The following is a 22,637-nucleotide window of genomic DNA, read 5'->3' as shown; positions in this document are numbered from 1 at the left end:
AGCGTGGCCATCCGGTTAAAGCTCAGTCTGCAATGCCTGAAAAGGTATCCGATGCTAGAAAGAGTGCAGTCTGGCATTTTTTTAAACAACATCCAATTGATCAGCGCAAAGTCATCTGTCAAAAATGTTCAACTACCTTAAGCAGAGGGCAGAATCTGAAAAGTCTCAATACAAGTTGCATGCATAGACATTTAACCACCATGCATTTGCAAGCTTGGACTAACTACCAAACGTCCCTTAAGGTTGTAGCACCCTCGGCCAATGAAGCTAGTCATCAACGCAACATCCCTTCCGGCAGTGTAGGGCCAACATTTTCTGCACCAGTATCTGTGCAGGTTTCTTTGCCAGGCCAAAGCAGTCAGGGTCAGGGAATCACCAGTTTCGTAGTAGGAAACACTGCATCTAGGGTACCGGCGGCAACAATACCATCTCCCACCGTCTCTCAGTCTGCCATGTCCACCGGCACCCCCGCTAGTTCCACGATCTCCAGCTCTCCAGTCCAGCTCACCCTACATGAGACTATGGTTAGAAAAAGGAAGTACTTAGCCTCGCATCCGCGTACACAGGGTTTGAACGCCCACATAGCTAGACTAATCTCGTTAGAGATGATGCCCTACCGGTTAGTTGAAAGCGAAGCTTTCAAAGCCCTGATGGACTACGCTGTACCACGCTACGAGCTACCCAGTCGACACTTTTTTTCCAGAAAAGCCATCCCAGCCCTCCACCAGCATGTTAAAGAGCGCATCGTCCATGCACTCAGGCAATCTGTGAGCACAAAGGTGCACCTGACAACAGATGCATGGACCAGTAGGCATGGCCAGGGACGTTACGTGTCCATCACGGCACACTGGGTAAATGTGGTGGATGCAGGGTCCACAGGGGACAGCAAGTTTGGGACAGTTCTGCCTAGCCCACGGTCTAGGAAACAGTTGGCTGTAGCCGTTCGCACCCCCTCCTCCTCCTCCTCGTCCTCCTGCAGAAGTGAGACCTCGTCCACAGACCGCAGTCGCACAACCACTCCATCCGCAGCTGCCACTGTTGCACACCAGGTCTCCCATTATGGGGCAGCTACTGGCAAACGTCAGCAGGCTGTATTGGCTATGAAGTGTTTGGGCGACAACAGACACACCGCTGAAGTTCTGTCCGAGTTCTTGCAGAAAGAAACGCAGTCGTGGCTGGGCACTGTAGATCTTGAGGCAGGCAAGGTAGTGAGTGATAACGGAAGGAATTTCATGGCTGCCATCTCCCTTTCCCAACTGAAACACATTCCTTGCCTGGCTCACACCTTAAACCTGGTGGTGCAGTGCTTCCTGAAAAGTTATCCGGGGTTATCCGACCTGCTCCTCAAAGTGCGTGGACTTTGCTCACATATCCGCCGTTCGCCCGTACACTCCAGCCGTATGCAGACCTATCAGCGTTCTTTGAACCTTCCCCAGCATCGCCTAATCATAGACGTTGCAACAAGGTGGAACTCAACACTGCACATGCTTCAGAGACTGTGTGAACAGAGGCGGGCTGTTATGTTTTTGTGGGAGGATACACATACACGGGCAGGCAGTAGGATGGCAGACATGGAGTTGTCAGGTGTGCAGTGGTCGAAGATTCAAGACATGTGTCAAGTCCTTCAGTGTTTTGAGGAATGCACACGGCTGGTTAGTGCAGACAACGCCATAATAAGCATGAGCATCCCCCTAATGCGTCTGCTGATGCAAAGTTTGACGCACATAAAGGATCAGGCGTCTGCAGCTGAGGAAGAGGAAAGCCTTGATGACAGTCAGCCATTGTCTGGCCAGGGCAGTGTACAGGATGAGGTAGCGGGCGAACAGGAGGAGGAGGACGAGGAGGATGATGGGGATGATTATATTTTTAATGAGGAAGCTTTTCCGGGGCCAGTGGAAATTGTTGGCGCGGCAAGGCCGGGTTCTGGTTTTTGGAGGGACACAAGTGACGTGGATTTGCCTGAAACTGCCCCTCAACCAAGCACAACCACAGATTTGAGAACTGGAACTTTGGGCCACATGGCGGATTATGCCTTACGTATCCTCAAAAGGGACACACGCATAACAAAAATGATGAACGATGACGATTACTGGTTGGCCTGCCTCCTTGATCCTCGCTATAAAGGCAAATTGCAAAATATTATGCCATATGAGAACTTGGAACTAATATTAGCAACCAAACAATCAACTCTTATTGACCGTTTGCTTCTGGCATTCCCTGCACACAGCGCCCATGATCGTTCTAACACGAGCTGCAGGGGCCAGCAGACCAGAGGTGTTAGAGGGGCAGAAATCAGAAGTGGCGTTGGCCAGAGGGGTTTTCTGACCAGGTTGTGGAGTGATTTTGCTATGACCGCAGACAGGACAGGAACTGCAGCATCAATTCAAAGTGACAGGAGACAACATTTGTCCAGTATGGTTACTAACTATTTTTCATCCCTTATCGACGTTCTCCCTCAACCGTCATTCCCATTTGATTACTGGGCATCAAAATTAGACACCTGGCCAGAATTGGCAGAATATGCATTGCAGGAGCTTGCTTGCCCGGCAGCTAGTGTCCTATCAGAAAGAGTATTCAGTGCTGCAGGTTCAATACTAACAGAAAAAAGGACTCGTCTGGCTACCCAAAATGTAGATGATCTAACCTTCATTAAAATGAACCACAACTGGATTTCGAAATCTTTTGCCCCACCTTGCCCGGCTGACACCTAGCTTTCCTATGTAAAGGTCTTGCCTGTGGACTATTCTGAACGACTTTTCCAATCTCGTAATTTGCAGCACCTGATTGTCCAGCATCCGACATGTTAACACCTCCCTAAATGGCCAAAGTCCCCACACGGGGCCGTGGTATCGCCACTTGGCGCCAGCACCCGTGAGAGTACTGTTTGTCTGAAGAGGTGGGTGTGCCCGCTTTTGGTCGACGGCACTGCCACTAGGTCCCTCATAGTACAATAAAGTGTCTGGCGGTGGTGGTGCGCACCCAACGTCAGACACACCGTTGTAATATGAGGGGCCCTGGGCCTGTACCGCCGGCCACAAGACAGTCCCCCCCCAGGTCAAACAGTGCTCTACGACTTGCAAAATTTTCTCTCACAGCTCCACCAATGTTTAGTCTATGCGCTGACATCCTTCAATGCCTGGCACTGTCAATACCATTGTATTGACATTTTTCTTATGTTAGGCCTTCGAAGCCTGTCTGCGGTCACTCCTTCCACTAGGCCTCCACTGACCTGTCTACTGCTGCCCGTGTTCCCCTGGAACCAATTTTAAATTGCCTACAGCCAGCCCAATTTATTATGTTAGGGCTTCGAAGCCTGTCTGCGGTCCCTCCTTCCACTAGGCCTCCACTGACCTGTCTACTGCCGCCCGTGTTCCCCTGGAACCAATTTTAAATTGCCTACAGCCCAATTTTTGTTATGTTAGGCCTTCGAAGCCTGTCTGCGGCCCGTTCTTTCCACTACTACTACACTGACCTGGCTACTGCCGCCCGTGTTCCCCTGGAACCAATTTTAAATTACCTACAGCCAGCCCAATTTATTATGTTAGGGCTTCGAAGCCTGTCTGCGGTCCCTCCTTCCACTAGGCCTCCACTGACCTGTCTACTGCTGCCCGTGTTCCCCTGGAACCAATTTTAAATTGCCTACAGCCAGCCCAATTTATTATGTTAGGGCTTCGAAGCCTGTCTGCGGTCCCTCCTTCCACTAGGCCTCCACTGACCTGTCTACTGCCGCCCGTGTTCCCCTGGAACCAATTTTAAATTGCCTACAGGCAGCCCAATTTATTATGTTAGGGCTTCGAAGCCTGTCTGCGATCCCTCCTTCCACTAGGCCTCCACTGACCTGTCTACTGCTGCCCGTGTTCCCCTGGAACCAATTTTAAATTGCCTACAGCCAGCCCAATTTATTATGTTAGGGCTTCGAAGCCTGTCTGCGGTCCCTCCTTCCACTAGGCCTCCACTGACCTGTCTACTGCTGCCCGTGTTCCCCTGGAACCAATTTTAAATTGCCTACAGCCCAATTTTTGTTATGTTAGGCCTTCGAAGCCTGTCTGCGGCCCGTTCTTTCCACTACTACTACACTGACCTGGCTACTGCCGCCCGTGTTCCCCTGGAACCAATTTAAAATTGCCGACAGCAAGCCCAATTTATTATGTTAGGCCTTCGAAGCCTGTCTGCGGTCCCTCCTTCCACTAGGCCTCCACTGACCTGTCTACTGCTGTCCGTGTTCCCCTGGAACCAATTGTAAATTGCCTACATCCCAATTTTTGTTATGTTAGGCCTTCGAAGCCTGTCTGCGGCCCGTTCTTTCCACTACTACTACACAGACCAGGCCACTGCTGCCCGTGTTCCCCTGGAACCAATTTTAAATTGCCTACAGCCAGCCCAATTTATTATGTTAGGCCTTCGAAGCCTGTCTGCGGTCCCTCCTTCCACTAGGCCTCCACTGACCTGTCTACTGCTGCCCGTGTACCCCTGGAACCAACATCAGAAAATATAAAAATAAGTATTTTGCTTATAAAAAAGAAAATACTGGAGAGATATCAAATGCAGACATTTTAACATTAAAAACAAACACATACAACAAAAATCTGGTACAGTACTAAAAATGGCCACCAGCTACAATAACTTTCTCCTGCAAGTAGTTAACTGAAAGTTTTTTTCAATTTAAAACACAGATATGGCATCCACCGAGTGTTGTCCTGTCGCGTCTTCTTTATATTGTTGCCAAGAAGATGCAAAACAATGAAAATAATAAAATCATTATTTACCAAAAAAATAGAGTAAGTCAAAACCACATTGCAAATAAACATTCATTACAAATAAAGAAGCAGGGCGCGTCCGAGGGTGAGTATATACCTAATAAGAATATAATCACCCTCGGACGCGCCCTGCTTCTTTCCGACAGCCTTCCTTCCTAAGAATCAGCCTTTCCGTGGTGTAGAGAGAGGGTGTGTTACACTCCAAGGTGTTCCCCAGGTTGCCTTTCCTGAGCTTCGATCTTCATGCTCTCGTTTAGTAGTTGTCGGAAAGTAGGCTGCATTAGGCCTACAAATTGGGTATGGGGTGGAGAGAGATGGTGTGTTACACTCCAAGGTGTTCCCCAGGTTTCCTTGCCATTGCTTCGGTCTTCCGACTCTCGTTTAGTAGATGTAGAAAACTACACTGCATTAGGCCTACAAAATGGGTATCGGGTGGAGAGAGATGGTGTGTTACACTCCAAGGTGTTCCCCAGGTTTCCTTGCCATTGCTTCGGTCTTCAGACTCTCGTTTAGTAGTTGTAGAAAACTACACTGCATTAGGCCTACAAAATGGGTATCGGGTGGAGAGAGATGGTGTGTTACACTCCAAGGTGTTCCCCAGGTTTCCTTGCCATTGCTTCGGTCTTCCGACTCTCGTTTAGTAGTTGTACAAAACTACACTGCATTAGGCCTACAAAATGGGTATCGGGTGGAGAGAGATGGTGTGTTACACTCCAAGGTGTTCCCCAGGTTTCCTTGCCATTGCTTCGGTCTTCCGACTCTCGTTTAGTAGTTGTAGAAAACTACACTGCATTAGGCCTACAAAATGGGTATGGGGTGGAGAGAGATGGTGTGTTCCACTCCAAGGTGTTCTCCAGGTTGCCTTTCCAGAGCTTCGATCTTAATGCTCTCGTTTAGTAGTTGTTGGAAACTACACTGCATTAGGCCTCCAAATTGGCTATGGGGTGGAGAGAGATGGTGTGTTACACTCCAAGGTGTTCTCCAGGTTTCCTCGCCATTGCTTCGATCTTCCGACTCTCGTTTAGTAGTTGTAGAAAACTACACTGCATTAGGCCTACAAAATGGGTATCGGGTGGAGAGAGATGGTGTGTTACACTCCAAGGTGTTCCCCAGGTTTCCTTGCCATTGCTTCGGTCTTCCGACTCTCGTTTAGTAGTTGTAGAAAACTACACTGCATTAGGCCTACAAAATGGGTATGGGGTGGAGAGAGATGGTGTGTTCCACTCCAAGGTGTTCTCCAGGTTGCCTTTCCTGAGCTTCTATCTTCAGGCTCTCGTTAAATTGTGGTTAAATGGAACAACTGCATTTGGCGTACTAATTGGTTTGGGGCCTACTAACAGTGTCTGCCGCTCCTTGCTGTTCTCCTGGTTTCCTGTCCTGAAATTCCGTTTTCAGGCGCTCGTTAAGTAGTTGTTAATGTTAGACTGCATTTGGCCTACTAGTTGGGTTGGGGCCTACTATCGGTGTCTGCCACTCCTTGCTGTTCTCCTCCACTGAACAAAGCTGTGCCGCCTGTTTACTACGGTTGCCAATTTTGAACTGCATTTCGACTACTTACTGATTTGGGCCTACTCTCTGTGTCAGCCTCTCATTCCAGTTGTCCTCCACTGCAATGCCCCCTGGTTATTCCTGTGTTACCAATTTTGAACTGCATTTAGCCAACTTTATTCTTTGGGCCTATATCTGTGTTTCCTCCTCATCCTGCCCATTGCCCAGCCAGTGATAGATGAGTCTGCTGGTACATTGACCCATAACGCAACATTCCCCGTGCACGCTACACAACAACATTGTGACCCTGCTGAAAGTCAGGTTGCTCTTCCCGCATACCATACCACCTTACACGGGGACAAAGAGGAAGGTGCAGATGAAAGTGCAGGTTCCTTCATCAGGTGGGGGGAGGAATACTAGTTGGCGACGTCACTGGCACAGGGCCTCTCATAGTACGCAAAAGTGTTGCTGCCGGTGGGAGGCGCCCCCGCCGTGCAAACACACCGCTGTACTTTGAGGGGCCCTGTGCCAGTGCCAATGCCAACGAGTGGGCCCCCCCTGCTTGCTCAGGTTCACAGCACTTGCAAAGTTGAAATACTTACCTCTCCCTGCTCCACTGCCGTGACGTGGTCCAGATTTCCTGGGCCCACTAATTACTTGAACCAGCCCTACCCACCACAACTTTAGCCAAATGACCCCCAATTTCAAATGCCTTCCAATTATTATAAGGTAAATTACGCTTGACAAGCTTCATTAAGAAGAATGGATGGTTTTGACATTAAAATGGGCACTCTAGGTGTTTTCCTGGCCCCCACTCACTGCCGACTATGCTGCCCCATTGACTTGCATTGGGTTTCGTGTTTCGGTCGATCCCGACTTTACGTCATAATCGGCCGATTTCACTCGACCCGACTTTTGAGATAGTCGGGTTTCGCGAAACCCGGCTCGACTCTAAAAAGGTCAAGGTCGCTCAACTCTAATCAGGAGAAATCACCAGGTGGCACTTCCCAGCAGTTTATGCTACCTTGACAGTGAGAGCCCGAAGCCTCAGACAGCCTGTGACAGCTGTACACACAGCGCCCGAGAGCTGGGCAAGAAAACACCAATACAGCAGAGCTGGAGTGAGCAGAACGCCAGATGGTGAGTGTACTGACAAGACCTGTGGTCAGGTGACAACAGGGGTCAGGGCTTAGCATCCTGTAGCTGTAGTATGCAGGACACTACAGGGACATAGGGCAGAGGAGAAGGGAAAGGGAGTAACCGGACACCAGGGAAAGGATGGGGCAACAGAGGGAGACACAATCCAAGACAAGTCGAGGTCAGTAAAAGAGAGAGGTAACGCGGTACACAAGGAGCAAGGTAATCAAGAATATTCTGGGACGTGGCAGGAGTCAGAAAACTGTAGAAGCAGATACACAGTACAGAATCAAAAAGGCAAAATCACACCGGGGAACAGAACCGAGTCAGAACCATACAAACAAGCTAGATTGCAGCACAAAACATAAGCACACAGGGGTCAAAACACTGAGCCAATAGCAAAAGTATAACTGACAGAGATTGGAGCTTCCCAGGGCTATAAGAAGCTCCCCCTGAACCAAAGAGAGGCCAATAATAAGCCCCAGGTGTGCAGGTCAGAGCCTGCACTGTGATCAAAACATTAACCCCTGGCGTGCAGGTCAAACCCTGCACTGGGATCATGACAATGAGCCTATCCATCCTCCCTTCTCTAGGATGCAGTTGTGCTGTCCCTTTTGCAGAACTACACCCCAAAATTATCACAGGGTAAAAGAAAGTTCTACTTCCGCACTGCCCCGATAATCTGACCCCAATGTGCACAACAGCAAAAACCACATGCAAAGGGCGTATATGGCTGATAATTTCCTTTTCATTACCAACGGGGTGCTGCATCCAACAAAAGTATACAGAGTTCATAAAGGAAAAACGAGGAAAAAGATTGGAGCGCACTTACCCAGGTAAAATAGTCACCACTTTATTAGGACTTTGTACAAAAAGCAGGGAAGGGAGTGGATAAAGATCGGACGACGGCCGTTTCGTGCAAAGTGGCACTTCAACGGGTCCTACCCCAAAATTATGTTTCCTCCACCATGCTTCATGGATGGGACAGTGTTCTTGGGTTGTACTCATAATTCTTCTTTCTCCAAACATGGAAAGTGGAGTTTATACCAAACATTTTTATTTTGGTCTCATTTGACCACATGACCTTCTTCCATGCCTTCTCTGGATCATCAACTTGGTCATTGGTAATCTTCAAACAAGCCTGGACATGTGCTGGTATGAGCAGGGGACATTGCATACCTAGCAGGATTTTAATCCTGACGGTGTAGTGTGTTACTAACGGTAATGCTTGAGACTGTGGTTCCAGCTCATCAGATCATTGACTAGGTCCTCCAGTGTAGTTCTGGGCTGATTCCTGACGTTTCTCAGAATCATCCTTACCCACAAGGCGAGATCTTACATGGAATCCTAGACTGAGGAAAATTGGCAGTCATCTTGTGTTTCTTCCATTTTATAATAATTGTGCCAACATTTGCTACCTTATCACCAAGCTGCTTGCATATTGTTCTGTAACCCATCCCAGCATTGTGCAGGGCTATAATTTTGTCCTTGGTGTCCTTAACTCTTTGATCTTGGCCATTGTGGAGAGGTTGGAGTGTGATTGATTGAGTGTGTGGCCAGGTGTCAATCATACAGGTAATGAGTTTAAACAGGTGCAATTAATCCAGGCAATGAGTGCAGAGTAGGAGGGCTTCTTAAAGAAAAACTAACAGGTCTTTAAGAGACAGAATTCTTGTTGGTTGGTAGGTGATGAAACACTTATTTCATGCAGGAAAATGAAATTTAATTGCTTAAAACTAATAATAATACAATGTGATTTTATGTTTTTTATATTTAGATTGTCTTTCACAGTTGAAGTATACCTGCTATAAAAATGACAGACATCTCCATTCTTTGTAGGTGCGAAAACTTGCAAAACAAGCAGTGTATCAAATACTTATTTTCCCCAATGTATATTTGGCGGAGTCATATCTCCGAACTCTGCATGCTGCTGTTGTACTTGAAAGGCCCAGATCAGATGGTATGGAGATGAATGAGGAAGACCAAATTACAAAAAAAAACTTTTACTTACTTAGCAAGAACTTGATGAGAAATATATACATCACATAGCAGGCACAACACTTTGCGCTCTGCCATGCGCCCAAACAGTGGTCCCCCCCCCCCACATATGGGGTATCAGCGTACTCAGGACAAATTGGACAACAACTTTTGGGGTCCAATTTATCCTGTTACCCTTGTTAAAATACAAAACTGGGGGCTAAAAAAATCATTTTTGTGAAAAAAAAATAATTTTTATTTTCACGGCTCTGCGTTATAAACTGTAGTGAAACACTTGGGGGTTCAAAGTTCTCACAACACATCTAGATAAGTTCCTTGGGAGGTCTAGTTTCCAATATGGGGTCACTTGTGGGGTGTTTCTGCGACGCCCCCACATAAGGGCAATGGGGTATTCGGTACCGGGTCCTTCAGTTCCCTCAGCTGTGATGTCACGGTGGCCCGACCCGGTCCATGGCCCTATGAGGGGCGCCCAATAAAAGGGGGTTAGAGAGTTTGTAGGAAACGGTAGTGTTTGTGATGCCACCTGTGGTATTCGGTCAGGGTCCGCTGCTTAGGGGTCCGCTGGGGTGATAGAATGGCAGCTAGATGGTATACCTTCCCACAGGTGAAGTATATCCCCAGGGCTTCCCAGTGTAGATGATGATGGTGGGTGGTGCAAGGCGCGGTGAATAACGAGGACACAATGGGTGCAGTCTCTTCACCTTTACTGAAGGCTTCAGCATCCACAGTCCAGGGTGCCGGATCACAGGGTAGGCAGAGTCCGGCCGGTCTGATGGCAATTCCAGAGTCCCCTTATCCAGGTGGAAATCAGTAGCCTTCCCCTTGTGCACAGTAACGTAGTAGGTCCCTACGTGCATTAGCTCCCATAAGGTCCTCACTCTTGTTACTCTTCTCTCTGTCCCCCAGATGGATAGGACAAACCCATATGCCGGTGGTGGCCTGAGGCTATTTTATAGGGACCCTAGTGTCACCCCTCCTCCGCGTTGCCACCTTGTCTGCTTAGGTTCTTAGGTCGGGCAGCCAACTTGGAATCGACTGTCCTGCCGGTCTCTGAAGTAAAGCGTAGAGTCTATTACTCCTTCAGTGTTCCGGCTATCGGATCTGCGCTCAGTGGGAGGCAGCCTGCTTCTAGCTGGTCTCCCACTGGTGTTTTACTCCTGTTGCTACGACTTCGGTGCTCACTCACTACGGCACACTTCCTTTCTTGTCCTTCCTTAGAAGTCTGCCGCATGGGTTGCAGGCGCAGCTCCGTATCCTTCTTTCCTTCCCTGGGCCGAGCCCAGTCTGCTCCTCTCCTCTCTCCTTCTCCCTCCAGTCAGAACTGACTTCACTACCTAACCAAACCCCCAGTTTTACCCAAGTGTGAGGAGTGGCCTAATAGATAGAACCCTTAGCTCCCCCTGGTGGCCGGCGTGTGAAGTGTGTGTGTGGCTGTGATACCTGGCAGGGTGAACTCCTTCGGTGCCATCAGACGTAACATCGCTCCCCCTGGTGGATGAACGACATCACTGCAATGACCAGGACTCTGGGGCGCTGCATTTCTACTGTTTGGGTACATCAGGGGCTCTGCAAATGCAACGGGATGCCTGCAGACCAATCCATCTAAGTCTGCTTTCCAAATTACGCTCCTTCCCTACCTAGCTCTGCCATGCGCCCAAACAGTGGTTTCCCCCCACATATGGGGTATCAGCGTACTCAGGACAAATTGGACAACAACTTTTGGGGTCCAATTTATCCTGTTACCCTTGTTAAAATACAAAACTGGGGGCTAAAAAAATCATTTTTGTGAAAAAAAAAAAGAATTTTTATTTTCACGGCTCTGTGTTATAAACTGTAGTGAAACACTTAGGGGTTCAAAGTTCTCACAGCACATCTAGATAAGTTCCTTAGGAGGTCTAGTTTCCAATATTGGGTCACTTGTTGGGGGTTTCTACTGTTTGGGTACATCAGGGGCTTTGCAAATGCAACGTGACACCTGCAGACCAATCCATCTAAGTCTGCATTCCAAATGGCGCTCCTTCCCTTCCGAGCTCTGCCAGGCGCCCAAACAGTGGTTCCCCCCACATATGTGGTATCAGCGTACTCAGGACAAATTGTACAACAACTTTTGGGGTCCAATTTCTTCTCTTACCCTTGTGAAAATACAAAACTGAGGGCTAAAAAATCATTTTTGTGAAAAAAAAAGGAATTTTTATTTTCACAGCTCTGCGTTATAAGCTGTAGTGAAACACTTGGGGGTTCAAAACACATTTAGATAAGTTCCTTAAGGGGTCTACTTTCCAAAATGGTGTCACTTGTGGGGGGTTTCAATGTTTAGGCACATCAGGGGCTCTCCAAACACGACATGGTGTTCCATCTCAATTCCAGTCAATTTTGCATTGAAAAGTCAAACGGCGCTCCTTCCCTTCCGAGCTCTGCCATGCGCCCAAACAGTCGTTTACCCCCAGATATCGGTTATCAGTGTACTCAGGACAAATTGTACAACAACTTTTGGGGTCCATTTTCTCCTGTTACCCTTGGTAAAGTAAAACAAATTGGAGATGAAGTACATTTTTTGTGAAAAAAATTTAAATGTTCATTTTTATTTAAACATTCCAAAAATTCCTGTAAAACAGCTGAAGGGTTAATACACTTTTTGAATGTGGTTTTGAGCACCTTGAGGGGTGCAGTTTTTAGAATGGTGTCACACTTGGTTATTTTCCATCATTTAGACCCCTCAAAATTACTTCAAATGTGATGTGGTCCCTAAAAAATATTGGTGTTGTAAAAATGAGAAATTGCTGGTCAACTTTTAACCCTTATAACTCCCTAACAAAAAAAAAAATTTGGTTCCAAAATTGTGCTGATGTAAAGTAGACATGTGGGAAATGTTACTTATTAAGTATTTTGTGTGAGATATCTCTGTGATTTAAGGGCATAAAAATTCAAAGTTGGAAAATTGCAAAATTTTAAATCATTAATCAGGCCGCATACAAGGTTTTCCTAGAAAAACAGTTGATTCCTTGTACTCAGGCAATGTTCCCCAACTCTGAAGACTGTTTTTTTTCCAGCAGGACAATGCGCCATGCCACACAGCTAGGTCAATCAAGGTGTGGACGAAGGACCACCACATCAAATCCATGTCATGGCCAGCCCAATCTCCAGACCTGAACCCCATTGAAAACCTCTGTAATGTAATCAAGAGGAAGATGAATAGTCACAAGGCATCAAACAAAGAAGAACTGCTTAAATTTTTTTTCACCCAAAAGCATGCCAAGAGGCATTAAAGCTGTGATTAAAAATCATGGTTATTCCACAAAATATTGATTTCTGAACTCTTCCTGAGTTATTATAGTATTATTAGTATTGCTGTTTCTAAATGACTATGAACTTTTTTGTTTTTGCATTATTTGTGGTCTGCAAGCAATGCATTTTTTTGTTATTTTGACCATTTCTCATTTTCAGAAAATAAATACAAAGTTTGTTGCTTGGAACTTCGGAGATATGTTGTCAGTATTTTATAGAATAAAAGAACAATTTACATTTTACTCAAAAATACACCTATAAAGAGAAAAATCAGACAAACTGAAAATTTTGCAGTGGTCTCTTAATTTTTGCAAGAGCTGTATATCTTAGAAAAAAAAACCTGCAGGCAGGCGCCAGCCTTGTCACCTGCGCTGCAGCATAAGCACATATGTACTGTGTATATAATTAATATGGTTGAGGTTATCCTGATATTAAAAAAAAATCCATTTGAAAATGGCGCCTGCTGCGCCTGCTAAGTAGCAGCTATCGATGTATATAGAGGTGATCCGATAGCTGCTACTGCACAGGCGCGGTGGGTGCTATTTTCAAATGAATTTTTTTTTTAATTATTACACTGGTCTACAAAAAAGAAATAAAAAATTCTGGCATGGACTTTAAGAACAGTTTTAGACTAATTTGAGGGTGCTGAATTCAAATCTGATCTTATAATTTCTCTATCACATCACGTTTTTGAGCTATAGGTATATAGCCCATTTTCATGAATTCCATGATAAATATAAGTAGTGTATGAAAAGTGCCGGTTTATACGGTTCACTAAGGTAAATTTAGTTTTCATTTAGTCTCCCAATAAATGTGAGAATATCTTTGTTTTCTTTGAACATGCATAATTCCCATTTGTTATGATAACACCCTTGTTTTCTGTGCTACTGGGACAGTAGAGCTACAGCAGAGCATTGGGTGAAAACTGAATGGCCTCAGCGACAGAGTTTGGCATCTGGTGATAAGAATGTCATCCATGATCCTCTAGTGGATAAGAAGGACATTGTCTTTCCTCCCTTATACATAAAACTTGGATTGATGAAGCAGTTCGTCAAAGCTCTCAATCACAGTGGAGAATGCTTTAACTATATATGTTCAACTTTTCCTGGTCTTAGGCTGGTTTCACACTTGCGTTTTTATGTGCAGCGTTTGTACCGCAAAAAAACGCATGCGTTTTTTCCCTATGTTTAACATTAAAAACGCATGCGTTTTTTTATACGCGTTTGGTCGCGTTTTTGAACGCATGCATTTTTTTGCTGCATGCGTTCTTTTGCAGAAATGCAACATGTAGTAATTTTTAGAGGCTTTTTTTTACGCAAAAAAATGCATGCGTTCGTATGCGTTTTTTGCGGCAAAAAATGCATTGGAGTCAATGGAAACGCATGCGTTTTTAAGCACATGCATTTGGTTGCGTTAAAAACGCATGCGTTTTTATAGAAAAAAAAAACAGAAAACACACTGATATGCCATACCCCACAATAAAGGTGATAAAGGGATCCTAACCCTAACCCTAAAGGGATCCTAACCCTAACCCTAAAGGGATCCTAACCCTACCACTAACCCTTACCCTAACCCTAGGGATCCTAACCCTACCCCTAACCCTAGGGATCCTAACCCTACCCCTAACCCTAAGGGTTAGGATCCCTTTAGGGTTAGGATCCCTAACCCTAACCCTAGCTATTTCTGTTCATAGTGGGATTTTTACTTGATTTTGATGATTGGCAGCTGTCACACACTTCTCATCATGCGTTTAAAAAACGCAAACGCATGAAAAAACACATGTAAACGCGTCAAAAGCTGCGTTTTTTTCACCACATCCAAAAACGCATGCGTCTAAAAAACGCAGCGTTTGCACGCGTTTACATGCGTTTTTCCACCATGCGTTTTTTTTTAAAAACGCAAGTGTGAAACCAGCCTAAGTGAAGAGAAGAAAAAGGCAGGAATATTTGATGGACCTCAAATAAGAACACTTATGAGAGACCCAAATTTTATCACATCAATGAATGAGACAGAAGAAAGAGCTTGGAATGCATTTTGTAATGTGGTGCAGAATTTTCTAGAGAATAAGAAAGCAGACAACTATGAAGAGATTGTGGAAGAGCTACTAATGAGCCTGCGAAATCTTGGATGAAGAATGAGCATCAAGATTCACTATTTACACAGCCATTTGGACTTTTTTCCAGAGAACCTTGGGGATGTGAGCGAGGAACAAGGGGAGCGTTTTCATCAGGACATTAAAAAAATGAAACAACGGTATCAAGGCCAGTGGGACTCACATACGATGGCTGACTATTGCTGGAGCTTGAGGAGAGACAACCCAGAAGCCGTACATCACAGATCAGCCAAGAAAAGAAAGTCCAAATAATAACGGCCATTTGTCATTCAGCTCTGTGCCATATATATGTGTTTTTATAATTTGTAGTTTAATTCTGTAAGTATATTTGATTTGCTGTACATAGACTTTGTAATCTTTGTTATTCCTTGATTAACCCCTTCATGACCATGGGATTTTTCATTTTTCCGTGTTCGTTTTTCACTCCCCTCCTTCCCAGAGCCATAACTTTTTTATTTTTCCGTCAATTTGGCCATGTGAGGGCTTATTTTTTGCGGGACGAGTTGTACTTTTGAACGACATCATTGGTTTTAGCATGTCGTGTACTAGAAAACGGGAAAAAAATTCCAAGTGCGGTGAAATTGCAAAAAAAGTGCAGTCCCACACTTGTTTTTTGTTTGGCTTTTTTGCTAGGTTCACTAAATGCTAAAACTGACTTGACATTATGATTCTCCAGGTCATTACGAGTTCGTAGACACCTAACATGACTTATTTTTTATCTAAGTGGTGAAAAAAAATTCCAAACTTTGCTAAAAAAAAAAAAAAATTGTGCCATTTTCCGATACTCGTAGCGTCTGCATTTTTCGTGATCTGGGGTCGGTTACGGGCTTATTTTTTGCGTGCCGAGATGACGTTTTTAATGATAGCATTTCGGTGCAGATACGTTCTTTTGATCGCCCGTTATTGCATTTTAATGCAATGTCGCGGCGACCAAAAAAAACGTAATTCTGGTGTTTCACATTTTTTTCCCGCTACGCTGTTTAGCGATCAGGTTAATGCTTTTTTTAAATTGATAGATCGGGCGATTCTGAGTGCGGAGATACCAAATATGTGTAGATTTGATATTTTTTTTATTGATTTATTTTGATTGGGGCGAAAGGGGGGTGATTTAAACTTTTATATTTTTTTTATTTTTTTAACATTTTTTTAAACTTTTTTTTTTACTTTTGCCATGCTTCAATAGCCTCCATGGGAGGCTAGAAGCAGGCACAACGCGATCGCCTCTGCTACATAGCAGCGATCTGCTGATCGCTGCTATGTAGCAGAAATGGAGGTTTGCTGTGAGCGCCGACCACAGGGTGGCGCTCACAGCCACCGGCAATCAGTAACCATAGAGGTCTCTAGGACCTCTATGGTTACAATGGAGACGCATCGCTGACCCCCGATCATGTGACGGGGGTCGGCGATGACGTAATTTCCGGCGATTCTGCCCGCGCCTATTACGGGCACATGTCAGCTGTTCAAAACAGCTGACATGTCCCGGCTTTGGTGCGGGCTCACCGCGGAGCCCTGCATCAAAGCAGGGGATCTGACCTTGGACGTACTATCCCGTCCAAGGTCAGATAGGGGTTAAAAATATACAAAATGCAGTACCGAAAATCATGTGTTTTTATCATAAAACATTAGGAGTAATATTCAGCAAAAATTGAAAATATGTCAAAATCCTGATGTGATAGCCAAAAACGGAGATCATATTCGTAATCAACAGGCAAAATTGACATAAAATATGTTTTAAAACCTTTTGCCAGAAAAATTGCGTTGACCAGTGTTAGCAGGATACCCTCAACCATATTAATTATATACACAGTACATATGCGATTATGCTGCAGAGCAGGTGCAGGAAATTTTTTTTTAAATAAAATGGTGGTGCTTCTTATAAACCATGCGTCTTATTGCTTACCGGGGGTGGTGGCTGCGGTCCCAGCGCTGAGATCTCATCTACTGAGATCTTGGTGCCGAGATCTCCATCTGCGCATGCACTGCCCCCCGGCAGCCATTTTCCCGAAGTCCACCGCATAGGAAACCATGTAACTGAGGGGGAGCTGTGATTTCACAAAATGTCATCAGAGCCCCCATAGCACCAAACACCCGCAGTGGCACGCCGTACATCTGAACACCCCCTCATCCCAGCCTGCAGCAACACTCCACTCTTGCCTCCTCCCGCAGCGACTCTGGGACCTTGCTCCACTGCGGCCGGTAAGATATATCCGCATTATAAGATGCACCCCCTTTTCCCCCCAAACTTGGGGGGGAAAGTGTATCTTATAATCCGAAAAATACGGTATATACAGTATATGTATAATATTCATTAGGTAAACTAGGGGGCAGGTCACTGAGGGATCAGTGACCTGTCAGAATCCATACTGGTGAATACCTAAACAGAGCACCACATAAAGGCCGCCCCGGGGCGGGGCATGAGCATATCATTAATTCAAAACTGAAATTAAAGATTAACCAACAATCACAAGACGGATTTCATCAACCAAGGTGTCATTTTAATCAGTATAACGGCGCCGACCTCACACTGTCTGTAGGTTGCTGAGCACAATCCTGCTGACAGGTTCCCTTTAAAAAAACTTTCAGTTTTGGGGTACTGAAAGGGTAAATTGTTCATCCATAGGGGGAGACCGCAGAAGAGCATTGCTGAGCCATGAAGCAATTCACCTGATCCTCCGGCTTAATACATCGTACCAGAGGGTTTACGCAGAGGACGGATCTGATCCCACATTACACAGAGGAGGGATCTGATCTCACATTACACAGAGGACAGATCCGACCTCACATTACAGAGAGGATGGATCTGATCTCACATTACACAGAGGACGGATCTGATCTCACATTACACAGAGGACGGATCTGATCTCACATTACACAGAGGACAGATCCGACCTCACATTACAGAGAGGATGGATCTGATCTCACATTACACAGAGGACGGATCTGACCTCACATTACACAGAGGACGGATCTGATCTCACATTACACAGAGGACAGATCCGACCTCACATTACAGAGAGGATGGATCTGATCTCACATTACACAGAGGACGGATCTGATCTCACATTACACAGAGGACAGATCCGACCTCACATTACAGAGAGGATGGATCTGATCTCACATTACACAGAGGATGGATCTGATCTCACATTACACAGAGGAGGGATCTGATCTCACATTACACAGAGGACGGATCTGACCTCACATTACACAGAGGACAGATCCGACCTCACATTACAGAGAGGATGGATCTGATCTCACATTACACAGAGGACGGATCTGACCTCACATTACACAGAGGATGGATCTGATCTCACATTACACAGAGGAGGGATCTGACCTCACATTACACAGAGGACAGATCTGACCTCACATTACACAGAGGACGGATCTGATCTCACATTACAGAGAGGATGGATCTGATCTCACATTACACAGAGGATGGATCTGATCTCACATTACACAGAGGACGGATCTGATCCCACATTACACAGAGGACAGATCCGACCTCACATTACAGAGAGGATGGATCTGATCTCACATTACACAGAGGATGGATCTGATCTCACATTACACAGAGGACGGATCTGATCCCACATTACACAGAGGACAGATCTGACCTCACATTACACAGAGGATGGATCTGATCCCATATTACACAGAGGACAGATCTGACCTCACATTACACAGAGGACGGATATGATCTCACATTACACAGAGGAGGGATCTGATCTCACATTACACAGACGACGGATCTGATCTCACATTACACAGACGACGGACCTGATCTCACATTACACAGAGGACGGACCTGATCACACATTACACAGAGGACAGATCCGACCTCACATTACAGAGAGGATGGATCTGATCTCACATTACACAGACGACGGATCTGATCTCACATTACACAGAGGACGGACCTGATCTCACATTACACAGAGGACGGATCGGATCTCACATTACACAGAGGACGGATCGGATCTCACATTACACAGAGGACAGATCCGACCTCACATTACACAGAGGACGGATCGGATCTCACATTACACAGAGGAGGGATCTGATCTCACATTACACAGAGGACGGACCTGATCTCACATTACACAGAGGACAGATCCGACCTCACATTACAGAGAGGATGGATCTGATCTCACATTACACAGACGACGGACCTGATCTCACATTACACAGAGGACGGACCTGATCTCACATTACACAGAGGACGGATCGGATCTCACATTACACAGAGGACAGATCCGACCTCACATTACACAGAGGACGGATCGGATCTCACATTACACAGAGGAGGGATCTGATCTCACATTACACCGAGGACGGATCGGATCTCACATTACACCGAGGATGGATCTGATCTCACATTACACAGAGGCCGGATCTGATCTCACATTACACAGAGGACAGATCCGACCTCACATTACACAGAGGACGGATCGGATTTCACATTACACAGAGGAGGGATCTGATCTCACATTACACAGAGGAGGGATCTGATCTCACATTACACAGAGGAGGGATCTGACCTCACATTACACAGAGGATGGATATGATCTCACATTACACAGAGAAGGGATCCGACCTCACATTACACAGAGGACGGATCTGATCTCACATTACACAGAGGACAGATCCGACCTCACATTACACAGAGGATGGATCGGATCTCACATTACACAAAGGACAGATCGGATCTCACATTACACAGAGGAGGGATCTGATCTCACATTACACAGAGGCCGGATCTGATCTCACATTACAGAGAGGATGGATCTGATCTCGTGTTACACAGACAACAGATCCAATCTCGCATTACACAGAAGATGGACCTGATCTCACATTACACAGAGGACGGGTCTGATCTAACATTACACAGAGGACAGCTCGTATCTCACATTACACAGAGGACGGATCTGATCTCACATTACTAGACCGGTGAAGGACGATATTGTAATGGTTGTAGATGGTTTTGTTTTCAGCATTGTCTTTCTTTGTATAATATCTATTATATCTATTACTGAAACCGTTCATCACATGTGTAAAGGTGCAACTCCTCCAGAGAGGTTTATATCGGGTTCGGATCTCATTGTTACCTGAAGTTATGAGTAAGAAGTATCACTTCACAGCTCGGCACCATGGACCTTTATTCTCTACAAGATTTTTGCCTCCAATTATGTTGTCAATGTTCTGATGATGAAAAATCATTTTTGTGACACAAGTTTTTTAAAATGAAGGAATAAAAGTTAATAAAAAGATAATTGAAGTCCCGGATCATCGTCTATTTGTTGAGTCATTAAATTGTATCTACATTACTGTGTTGGAATGGAACTAGAAGAGAATTAGTTACATTTTGTGAGAACTTATTTTGGCTTCTGTCCTTTCATCCTGCAGTTGTCTGAATGGATCAAATGTGTACTTGGGAACCAGCTACGCCACATTCTGTCCACAAATGTAACGTCACAGTTCACACCACAGAGACCTCAAAATAGTCTCACTGATGAAGGGGTTAATGTCCCCTGCTCCCAGGGATGGCATTAGGGGCAGGCACACTAGTCATCTACCTAGGGCCCCCCACTACCATAGAGGCTGCCAGCCAGTGGCGTGCCACTAATAGCGGCACACTGCAATGTCATTTTGGGGCCCGTGAGTCAGAGGAGCCAGATCGCGATGGAGCTGCTGAGGTGAGGAGATGCACTGCAGCAGTGAAAGAGGAGGAGAGAATCAAATCAGTGAGTACGTGGTGGCCATAATACTGGTGAACCATAGGGGCTGCATTATACTCCTGGGGGGGGGGGAGGCTGCAATATGCTCTATGGTACTGAAATATATGCCTATTGGGTGTTAGGGCTAGCGGAACGCACCGAGTAAATATAGACGTTTATTATAATTGGTGCGTTCACAGCCCGGGGTCCACCGTGCAGGAGGAACCTGCTGCTAGTGAATGATGGCACTGTTTGGCGGTATAGACTAGCTCTGTTACTTCACCGAGTAGCCATGAAAGGAAAGCACTGCACCCTGTTAGACTCACAGGAACACAAGCTAACTGCTGAACTGATAGAAGTCAGTGGTCATGCAAACACGCAATCTCCTCACCGGAGGTGCCGGTATTCTAGGGGCTTATTTCAGCCTGGTCCCTGAATACATTCACACATAACCACACTGGCACAAAGCACATACTTGGATTGATACTAGCGCATGGCCGTGCGGTCATGCGAACCTTTTATAGCTGCAGCAAGTACAGGACCTTCCCAGTAGGACCAATGGGTAGCTGCCACAGAAGTTGAGCACCTTCAGGACCTTCCTAGAGGACCAATGGGATTAGCTGCAGTATCTGAGCATGTGACCCTTGATCTCCAACGCGAGATCTTACCCTGGGCATGCTCAGAAGGGAAAAAGCATGACTTAGTCCCAAAAGCGTCTGCTCGCCGCTGCCCAGTACTGGCTACAATGGCAGAAGCTGGAAAGGCAGCAGTAACCCTTTGCACAGAGTCAGACTGAGCAAGACGCTGGGACTGACGTCTCCGCTGAGCAGACTCCACTGCAGCAGGAGAAGAATAGGAGACCACAGCGGAGATGGCTCGAGATATCCCCTGTGCAGAGGTGGGAACTCGACCCCTAACATGGGGCTGTATTACACTCTATGCGGGGCTGATTTATACTCTTATGGGACTGCATTATACTCCTATGGGGGGTCTCCCTTATACTCCTATCGAGGGCTGCATTATACTCCAGTGGGGGCTGCATTGTAAAATATTGAGGACTATTGTGTGTACTGTGTAGAGCACTATGAGGTGTGTATTATACTACATGGAGGACTATGGGGAATGTATTTTACTATATATAGAGGACTATGGGGTGCATTGTACTATGTGGAGAACTATGGGGTGCACTATGCAATGTGGAGGACTATGGGTGCATTATACTATATTGAGGACTATGGGGTGTATTATACTAAACAAGCAAAATGCCTATTCATCGAGCGATTGGATTGTTACTGCTGGAACAGAAATCCTTGTTCTCTGCAGCAAATCGCTGGTGATAACATGATACTGTACGGGGACAGATTGATCTAACAGTGATTGTTCAGTTCCCATCATTGTTCCTCAGTCGGTGTAAAGAGGCCGGGAAACAAGATATGAGCGACTTCAATACTGAGGATCACACTCAGCTAACGGCCTGAACTCCGTGCATGTAACTACAACCGACATGTCTGTGTGATGTGAAATGTGTGAGCATTTGTGGCCCCACTTTAAACGTTTTCCCATGGCCCCTCTTTGTGTAAAACCGGCTCTACCTGCACCCAGTAATGGGGAATCTCCACCTACCTCCACCTGCAGAGCAGCACACCACATATATGGCTGTGCAGGACCTGTGATGAGGTCACAGGAGGGGAGGAGTCAGGGGTCACATGATATCCGTAGTGAAGACGCTACATGGAAACTTCTCCTCAGTCAGTGACATTTCCGCCATTATTTCCCCTCACTACTGGCACAATTACCCCGCGCCGCCTTTTCTACAGTGTTATGTGTGGAATGTAACGTGTGATTTCTCTGCCTGGAGACGAACAGACCCCACACATGAGGGAATTATCACCAGTTACCGGACAGCTACTATATGGCGACATATGATTGTGCTATGGGCTCCCTACCAGGAGCTAAAATGCTGAAATCTTGTCTGTTTAACCCCTTCCAGGGAGGGTGGCCTTCCCAGACTATATTCAGAGTCCGGCTAAGGGCACGATCACTTCAGCGTATTAATAAATCGCTCCGAGGTTCCTCCCGGAGAGTTGGACGAGTGTCGAGCGAGTGTGCGATGTTTTCTCTCCTACCATCCATATACAATGT

The 22,637-nt window shown here is 45.9% G+C and overlaps 1 pseudogene; it reads right to left on the bottom strand.

Annotated features, from left to right (window-relative positions):
* Nucleotides 1-22,152, bottom strand: part of LOC138651787 (oocyte zinc finger protein XlCOF6-like) — a 33,136-nt pseudogene extending 10,984 nt beyond the window's left edge.
* Between the last annotated feature and the right edge of the window lie 485 nt (nt 22,153-22,637).

Source organism: Ranitomeya imitator, chromosome 10 (genome assembly GCF_032444005.1).
Source record: "Ranitomeya imitator isolate aRanImi1 chromosome 10, aRanImi1.pri, whole genome shotgun sequence".
Taxonomy (NCBI): Eukaryota; Metazoa; Chordata; class Amphibia; order Anura; family Dendrobatidae; genus Ranitomeya; species Ranitomeya imitator.
The sequence above is the reverse complement of the archived record's forward strand: the minus strand, read 5'-3'. Positions and strand labels throughout refer to the sequence as shown.